Source organism: Mercurialis annua, linkage group LG5, assembly GCF_937616625.2.
Source record: "Mercurialis annua linkage group LG5, ddMerAnnu1.2, whole genome shotgun sequence".
In the NCBI taxonomy this organism is placed as follows: Eukaryota; Viridiplantae; Streptophyta; class Magnoliopsida; order Malpighiales; family Euphorbiaceae; genus Mercurialis; species Mercurialis annua.
This window is the reverse complement of record NC_065574.1, coordinates 15,670,795-15,680,463: the sequence shown is the minus strand read 5'-3', so window position 1 is coordinate 15,680,463 and position 9,669 is coordinate 15,670,795. Positions and strand designations below refer to the sequence as shown.

General features: G+C 35.5%; 1 long non-coding RNA gene across 1 annotated transcript; it reads right to left on the bottom strand.

Moving 5' to 3' along the window:
* Nucleotides 1-7,226: 7,226 nt before the first annotated feature.
* Nucleotides 7,227-9,059, bottom strand: LOC126680519 (uncharacterized). The gene is made up of 3 exons (XR_007641203.2): nucleotides 8,871-9,059; nucleotides 8,718-8,795; nucleotides 7,227-7,290 (listed from the first exon to the last, which is right to left on the bottom strand). It is a non-coding gene; the product is annotated as an uncharacterized LOC126680519 (long non-coding RNA).
* Between the last annotated feature and the right edge of the window lie 610 nt (nucleotides 9,060-9,669).

Genomic DNA, 9,669 nt, shown 5'->3' with positions numbered 1-9,669 from the left:
TTGCCTATACGGGAAATGATGTTTTTAGAAATTTACTTTTCTTTTGTAAATCGAATTAATCTTTGCCTTTTTAAAGGCTTTTGCCAATCACGGCTTTGTGATTGAGCTAATAAACCCATCATTTATCCAAAAAAAAATATAATTAGCAATTAATTAATATTCTTAATTGTAATTCTAAATCATAAAATTTTCCTAATTCAATTAAAACACTAATTTTTTAAATCTTTAATAATAAGAATCCAACTTTAATAATAAGAATCCAACTTGAGCGCATAATATTTTATTTTTATATACATTAAGATAAGTTAGGTGTTGAATTATCGACAATTACCATTAATATTAATAATTAATGAAATACAAATCTCATGTCTAAAATGTTACTGAAAAAGGCCATTTGGTTTATTCTTCTGGATGATTACCATTTTCCTCTGTGAAGTGTTTAATATATTGATATATATTTTTGATTCTTCAGTATAACTATTTAAGTATGAATTAAAGTCTCATGCATAAACATAAATATTTTTATGTTTTTCTTCTCTTGTATTTAATACTTTTTTTTTTGATAATTGGGGAGGGGGGAGCGCTTGTGGGAGGATTGGAACCCACGACCTTGACATTTGCTGCCCAGCGTTTATACCATTTGAGCTACAGCTCGTTGGTTGTATTTAATACTTTACAAAATACTATTAATTAATAAACTATTAAAATAAATTAATCTAATTAAATATTGATTATTATTATTTTTAATTATTATTTAATATTTATAATTCTAACTAAAGTATCGTTTTAAGTATATTTCATATTTTATACTTAAATAGAATTTATAATTATAGAAATAATTATTATTTAAAGATAAATATAATTTATCTTAATCTATTATTTGACGAGTTACACTACGAGACACGTGTGAAACACGTAAAGCGACACTAGTCTCTATATAGTATTATAAGTAGCTTATTTTAGTTAGTACTCTAACTCTAATTAACTCTAATAATTATTTTAATAGTTTTTTAATTAATAATTATATTTTATAAAGTAAAAAGGAAATTAACGTAAATGTGCTCCCCACATTCGTGCTTTGATATATAGTATAGATAATATTATAGTTAATATACACCTCATACACAACTTCAATATTTCTAAAAGCCTAATTAACAAGTCAAATTCAATCGATATAACTTAATATCAGGAGCCAAGCATAAGAGTTAGAAGACTGAATTAGGACTGAATCGGGACGATACAAATCTAAAGTCTGACTAAAAATTAGCTCGGATTAAAATAAAACCACATCCAAAGTAAGAATTAACATTTGTTCTCTATGTGCATGCATATGAGCAAACTTTAGATAATTTTTTTTAAATTTAATCACCAAAGTTGAGTTTTCATTTTTAATTAAACGATGGAAGAGCGCTGGAACCCAAGCCCCGCGGCGACGACTCACCTCCTCACTCTGACCAACAATAAGACATCAGCACAGGTAGACATCAACCATCTCAAGGACCCAGCCATCATCAGCACCTCATCCTCCCCGCCAGCTCTGTTTCAAGAAATTAGGGTTTTACCAAATCTCCAAGGTAACCATGCATGTATTGCAGCAAATGGTCCCTTACGGTTCAGAGACAATCAGCAGCCACCCTCAATCCAAAAGCTTATCTACTTTGAAAACTTCCCTAAACATTGGAGGTATCGAGATTTAGAAAAAGTTTTTGCAAGGTATGGTGTAATAGGGAGAGTTTCTCTCGCAACGAAACTTTCAAAAGCTAACTGTAGCTTTGGATTCCTTAGACCAGACACTGATAATGACTTATCTTGGATTCTGAAACAGCTTAATATGATTGCTATCGGTAAGTTCAAACTTAGGGCTTTTTGTTCTAGGTTTCCGGAGAAGAACTTGAAACCTAAGATTAATACGATTAACCCTAAACCGTTGCAATCACCCAGACCCATTCATTCCCCAGCTTTTCGTGATAATAGAACATTCAGAGATGTTTTATCGACCAAGGTGATGGAAGTTAGTTCCTCAATTGTTGTAGCATCTAAAACGGACATGGAGATATGTATCTTTGATGAAGCTGTTTTACTGGAAACTCATGAATGGATGTCTCGCTCTATTGTGGCTAGGGTTACTGATATTCAAACTATCTTGAAAGCAAATATTTTACTTTCAATTAAGAATATTAAAGCCAAGACTTCATTAATGGGAGGCAATGTTGTCTTGTTAACCTTTAATTCCTTTCGAGAAGCTAAGTTTTTTAAGGATTTTGAGGATCCAATGTTATTGGATTTCTTTCAATCATTTGCATGGGCTATATATTTCAAGCAATCTCTTCAGCGATTGGTTTGGGTATCAGTAATGGGTCTTCCTCTCTATCTTTGGTCAGCCATTACATTCATGGATATTGGGAATTCGATTGGAGAAGCAATTGCTTTTGACATTGATGACCGCTTGGATACAGGATCAATTCTGGTTTCGAGTACTTGCCGATGCATTAATCACTCTGCTACGATTAAGATTGGCGATGTTTCACGTATAATTCATTTGGTTGTATCTGGTAAACCAATTTTTTTCGAGGAACCCGATACTTGGAAAGATAATTTGGCATCGTTTTCTAGTGTCTCAGCTGAGACTAAGGTTCCTAACTCTGTGGAGGATTTTAATCTTCAAATCATTGCGAATAAGGATTTCAACTGTGGTGTAGAGGAAGAGGCCAAGGTTGTTTCTCTGAATCCAATTGATTTTGAAGATGGAGGAAAATCTCCTTTAATGAGTGTTAATGAGGTCTTACATGATAAGAAATTTCGGGGTGGAGATGAAAAATCCCTTATGGGCAGTCTTGTCAAGCAACCCGTTGATTCTGTTGTTGATTTTTCAGCAGCAAAAACTGAAGATATGGAAAGATCAAATGGCTCTGCAGGAGGTGAGGGAGATACTTCAGGTCGTGTGTACTGGAAAAACAGTGATGCTGATAATGTTTTGAATTCTTCAAACCGTGGAAATGCTTCAATGGCAGATACAGAAGTTGTCAGCTTAAAGACAAAAAATATTTTGGCAGCTGGTTTGGTTGAAGCCCGTAATCTTCTGCCAGAAATGTTAGTAGCAACATCAGAGGAGGTTATAAAGAGTTGACAACCATAAGGTTCAAAGCAGGATTTATTGTCAGAACAGGTTGAGGGCGAATCACAGAGCAACATCAATAGGAGCTACTAGCAGGAGCTTGACAATGAGATTTCAGACTCAAATATTGAAAATATGAATCGTTTGAATGCAAAGGATAAGATAAGTTATGCATTTACTGATGAGGAGATAGACAAAACTTGGCAAATTGGCCATGATCTTGGTGTTTTCAAAAGGGAGACTCGCTCGGCCACGTCAATCACTAAGTTAAAGAAGAACTTGTTATCAAGTAAACAGAGGCAAGTTTAACTTTTCTTTCTTCTTCAAGGTTTCTGCATTTTCTTATGTCAGTGTCATTCTCTTTTATTTCTTGGAATTGTAGAGGTGGTCTTCTGAATTCGAGGAAGCAAAATTTTATTCGTAACTTGATTTCGGTTCAATAACGTATTTTCATCGGTTTGCTTGAATCGAAGAGGGAAGTAGTAGATGATTTCTTGGTGAGACGTCTTTGGCCTAACTTGGACTTTGCTTATGATTGGATTTCGTCCATTGGGGCATCCGGTGGTTTATTGCTGATTTGGAACCCTATTATTACGGGTAATGTAGTTATTTCTAAAGGTTCAAGATGGATTGCAATGGATTTCTTTGTGCAAAACAATTATTGCCGTCATATTCTTGTTTATGCTCACAATACAGCTCCAGAAAGGCTTGTTTTGTGGCAGGAGTTAAGCAGCTTATTAGATTTTGCAGGGACTGTCATTATTAGTGGGGACTTTAATGAAACTTTGGCTCTAGAGGAGAGATTGAATGGTGTGGTTTTCTCTCAGGCAATGATTGCTTTTCGATAATTCGTTAATTCAAATGAGCTTTTGGATTTGCCGCTTCAGGGACGAGCTTTCACTTGGTAAAATTCCTTTTCTAAATCTCGCATTGATCGTTGCTTAGTTTCAGCCTCTGCATGAGTTGTGTGGCCTTTCATGTCCCTATCTGATCATACCCCTATATGTTTTCGGTCGTGCAATGTCATTGATTGGGGCCCTAGCCTTTTCGCTCGATTGATGCTTGGTGGGATCATGATGCTTTTCATTCTTTTGTGGAGAATTCCTGGGCTTCAGCGTGCAACTCTACTCCGTATCTAGTTGCTAAACTAAAGAAGATGCGGCAACTTCTTAAAGATTGGAATGACAAAGTCTTTGGTGATCAGAATAAGAAAGTCAAAGATCTTACGGCTGAAATCTTTGTTAAGGAAGGGTTGGCAGACTTGTCTCCAATTTCTGAGGAAGAACGGGTGGCACTAAATGATCTCAAAGCAGATTTATGGCAAGCGAAAAAAAGGGCAGAAATCATTTGGGCTCAGAAATCGCTTCTGAAGTGGAGTTTAGAAAGAGATAAGAATACAAATTTTTTTCATAGTGTTGCCTCCAAACATTATAGAACTAATTTTATCTCCTCAATTCAAGTGGGTGATGTGGTGTTTTCAGAACCGAGTGACATAAGATTTCAGGTTAGAGATTTTTTTCAATCTCTCTATAGCGCGCAGGACAAAGTGGATTTTGATCTTTCCGAGCTGAATTTTATGGGTATCTCAGAGGAGGAGGCCGACGGGTTGCTGCTCCCTTTTGCCGAATCCGAGATCCTTGCAGCTCTGACAACATGTGGTGAGAAAAAGGCTCTTGGTCCAGATGGCTTCAATTTCTTTTTCTATTGGTGTGCTTGGGTGTTCATGAAATAGGCTTTCATTGACTTCTTTGATGATTTTCACAGTACCAACACATTACCTAAAGGGATTAACACTTCTTTTATGGTGTTAGTCCCAAAGATTGTCGGTTCTGCTAACATCAAAGATTATAGACCAATTAGTTTGGTTAACGGTTTCTTTAAGCTCCTTTCAAAAACTCTTTCTCTGAGACTGACGCCTAACACTTCTTTTATGGTGTTAGTCCCAAAGGTTGTCGGTTCTGCTAACATCAAAGATTATAGACCAATTAGTTTGGTTAACGATTTCTTTAAGCTCCTTTCAAAAACTCTTTCTCTGAGACTGACGCATATCTTGTCCAAGGTTATTTCAGAGAGTCAGCATGCCTTTCTAAAAGGCAGAAGTATCCTTGACTATTCTATGATTGCTAATGAACTTATTCACTTAGCTTCAAGACGTAAGGAGAGGTTACTGGTGTTAAAACTTGACTTTCATAAGGCGTTTGATAGTATTAGCTGGGATTATTTGCTGGAGGTTATGCGTCGTATGGATTTCCCAGTTAAATGGATGGAGTGGATGTCGGTTTGTCTTCCTACAGCTACTACTGCGGTGTTGGTAAATGGTAGTCATGTTGATCCCTATCTTTCTTAGGAGAGGTGTCCGACAGGGAGACCTTATCTCTCCCTATTTATTTTTGATTGCGGTTGAGGGTCTGAAACGCATTCTTGATAAATCAGTCAATTTGGGTTATACTAATGGGTTTAGCTTCACAGGAAACCAAGATCAGATTTCCTTACTCCAGTTTGCAGACGACACTCTGCTGATCCTTACATACAATATGGATTATCTGCAGAACTTGACAAGGATTTTACGTTGTTTTGAGCTCATTTCAGGATTGACGATTAACTTCCATAAAAGCTCGCTAATGGGAATTAATGTCAATAACAATGATCTTTTACAAGCTGCGGCCGTTGTTGGGTGTAGAATTGATAACCTGCCTATCACTTACCTGGGTCTTGCGTTAGAAAATCGAAGGCTTTCAGTGGGGTCGTGGGATTATGTTGTGGAGCGTTTTAAGTCTCGCCTGGCTTTATGGAAAGGTTCTATGTTGTCTCCGGCAGGTCGATTGGTGCTGATTAAATCTATCCTTTATAGTGTTCCTGTTTATTACATGTTCGTCCATAATATGCCGTCTAGTGTTTCTTATATGTTAGAAATGTATATTAAGCGATTTCTTTGGAAAGGGGTCACTGCTTCAAGGATTCTTAGTAAGGTCTCTTGGTCAAATATTTACAAGGATTTTGACAAAGGTGGCTTAGGCATCTATACTTTTCGGGTTCGAAACCAAAGTCTCTTGTTTAAATGGGTGTGGAGAATTCGTATTAATCATGAGAATAAGCTGTGGAATAAAGTTATTCTTCATTGTTCGACCATTGCAGGCTGGGAGGATTTACAGATAGCTGATCCGAAAAAAATTTCTTTCATATGGAAAGGAATTCGGAAATGTTGCTGTGTTGATAAACAAGCGTGGAATATTTTTATTTCGAATGCCCCGTTCAGTATAGGAGATGGGAGTTTGATATCTGTCACGACCCAATTTCATGAATCGTGACCGGCGCTAGGGTATGGGTATGGTTGTACCAAAACCCGTAGCAAGTCTTGCGGAAATCAAATAAACATTTAAACCTGCAGAAAACTGCTCGGGGGCAACCGAGACTCCAACCTAAGTCTAGCAATTTATAATACAGTTCTAATGTAAATAACTTAAGTAGCTGAAAATATTCCACAGCATGCCTTAAATATAATAATAAAATATTCCAGTGTAAATATGCTAATAATAAATAGTCGATCAAATTCGACAATCCCAAAGTGTAATATTGAATGTAATATATAAACTATTTCTACTGCGGTCTAAGAGTTCGAAAATAGTAACTAGTTTAAATAACATAAAAAACCTCCGAGAAATCAAAAGAATCGGAGTGGACCAGCTTTCAAATCATAAACCTGGAAAATTTGGGAAAACAACGGGGTCAGATATAATGAGATGAGTTCGCAATACTATTTACATTTATTAAGTTTAAAACCCTTAAATCAAAATATTTTTATACTAATATAATATGATTATGGAAAACAGTATTGAAATGATCCCAGCGTAAGTATGACATAGCATACTGATAAATCCAGAGTGGACGGGAACATATCCTCGTCATATATATACCAGTGTAGGCAAGACATTAGTCTGCCGATCCCAGAGTACTTACCGGTGCACACAGTCTCGATACAAGCCTATCGAGTAGCTCGTTTCAATCCAGTTCCATAATCCGTAAAAGCAGTTCACAAATATTTATAATATTAAAATACGATGCGGTACTTAATAAAGCGGTAAATAGCACTACAAACTCACTGCTTGCTTATCCACGTGAAACTTCGGCAAACAGCTAACCCTGGTTCGACTCGGGAGCGCGAGTAGTCGAAGAGTCTAAAAATAAATCATACGTTAAAATCGCTCCAACCCCTAACTCTAAGAATACTAGACACCACGTAGGACTAGCACAAATAATAAGTCAGATAGAATCACAGAGAAACACAATCTTACTTAAATTATAATGCCGTAACTAAATCAAGCCTATTGAGTTCATATTTAAAATTTGTCCGAAATATTAATTAAATAATATTTAATTAATAAATAAAAATTATTTCCTCAAATAGTGGGGTAGCCGAGTTTCTTAAAACTATCAAACTAATCCCACATGTCGGGTGATCCAAGTCCAGCCCGGCCCAAAGTATTTTATCAAAAATATAAATCCGAGTTTATAATTCCCAAAAACAACTTTGATAAAATAAATATATTTATATTCAATTATAAACCATAGTTTATAATTATAGAATCAACTAATAAATAATAGTCGAATTTAAAACGGAACTCAATAACTTATAACTTAGGTAACCAATAGTTACCGGTAAAATACTTAACTAAAATAAATTAAGAAAATAATTTATTAGTTAAATTGTAGCTTAGCCAAATTGGCACGCCAATTCAATAATTCCAAAAATAGTAATAATTACCCAAGTAATTATAATTATAGTTTATTAAATAAATATCGATTTCAGATTATTAAAAACAATTTAAATTAAAAATCGAAATCATCATTCTCAAATTTAAAATAATAGTCTCGATTAGCAATTTAGAAATTAAAACGATAAAGAAGGTCCGGTTTTAAAATCAGTATTGAATAAATTAAAATCCTTATTTAATCAAGATAAACAACCATTAATAATAAGAACCAATTATTGACCAACAAATATGAAAGAAATCATGATAACCACACACAATGAAACATTTCATTCCCGCCACCAACCAATTTGTCATGAAATCCAATAATAATTACGTATCAAATAAGAAACCAATTTTAGCACTTAAGAATACAGTGATCATATTAATAAGGAATGAAAAATCGAATTGAAGCTACATGAACATGCACAGTGAACCCAACAATTTGAACAATATACTGCCGCCAAAACCAAATTCTCAAATCAACACCACCAGACGTTAAACTCCAATTATCAATCAAACAATTTAAACATAGATCATTATCCAGTATTCATAACCAAACCATTGTGAGCCTTGCATAATTATTGAATCTGAAAAGCCATGACAATGAAATTATACTGCCAACTTCGATATCAAGGAATCGATGCCATTTATAATATTAGCAACCAATAATTGCGCCAAACATGAACGATGATCATAACCAAAAGAAAACAACATGAGATTATAGTCCTTAGACTACGAATAGCTTAATCAAATTGAACAAGACCATCGGCAGAAACATCAAGCAAAATAGTTAACATATTAACATTCAAAACGATAAAACGACGGCGCGAATAACGAAAAGATTAGCGTACCGTTTGACAATAACAAGGTTTAGAATCGTAGAGGCGAGCGTCTATTATAACCAGGACGAGAAGGATCCAAATTTAACGCTAAAACGAAAGAGAACGGTTCAATATACGAAAGTATCGATTGTAAGAAAACTAAAAATTTGAACAATGACTTACCGAATAATACAAGAACTTGGAGGGATTAGTTGTGAATAATTTCAGTGAATGACGGAGTGTAGATGTCGGCTAGGGCTAGAGGGAACTGAGGGGAAGAATTTAGTATTAGAACGTGAAATATACAATGAGGAAATTAGGGTAGAAGTCGTGCTAAAGTAGGAAAGAAACGTGCCCAACAGCAGCAAGAGATCAAACAATTTCTCATGAAATTGCATGGGCCGGCCAAAATGGAAAAAAAAGCCCAGCCGAAGGAAGTGAACAATTGCTTGAGCAATTGTATGGCCAAACCGTAGGAAGCCCAACAACAAACCAAAGAACATTACTCAAACCAGAAATCGAACCACGACTTCGCAAATGACCCCAAATGTCATCGGAAACTCAACGGAAATAAAAATAAAAATACGAGACATTACAATATCGGTCTGGCATGATAATTGGATGGGTAGAGGTTTAGCTTCGGTTATTTTCCCTCGAATCTTTAATTTATCTAATATGAAAAGGGCAACTTTACGAGATGTTTGGATAAATGGTTGGCGATGGCGACGTCGGCTTCGTGGTAATGAATTGATTTTATTTACAGCTTTGAATATGATTTTCACACGTCTTATTCAGAATGTAAATCAACGAGACGAGGTTATATGGAATACTTCAAGAGGGTACTATACGGCAGTAACCTACTGCTCTTTTTATTCAGATGGGTTGACAGCTACTGTTTTGGACGCCGGAGCTGCTGCGGTAGATGTTTTTGGAGCTATTATGATCAGCCGTTCAGCTGCTGTTACAGACGGTCAGGGAGATG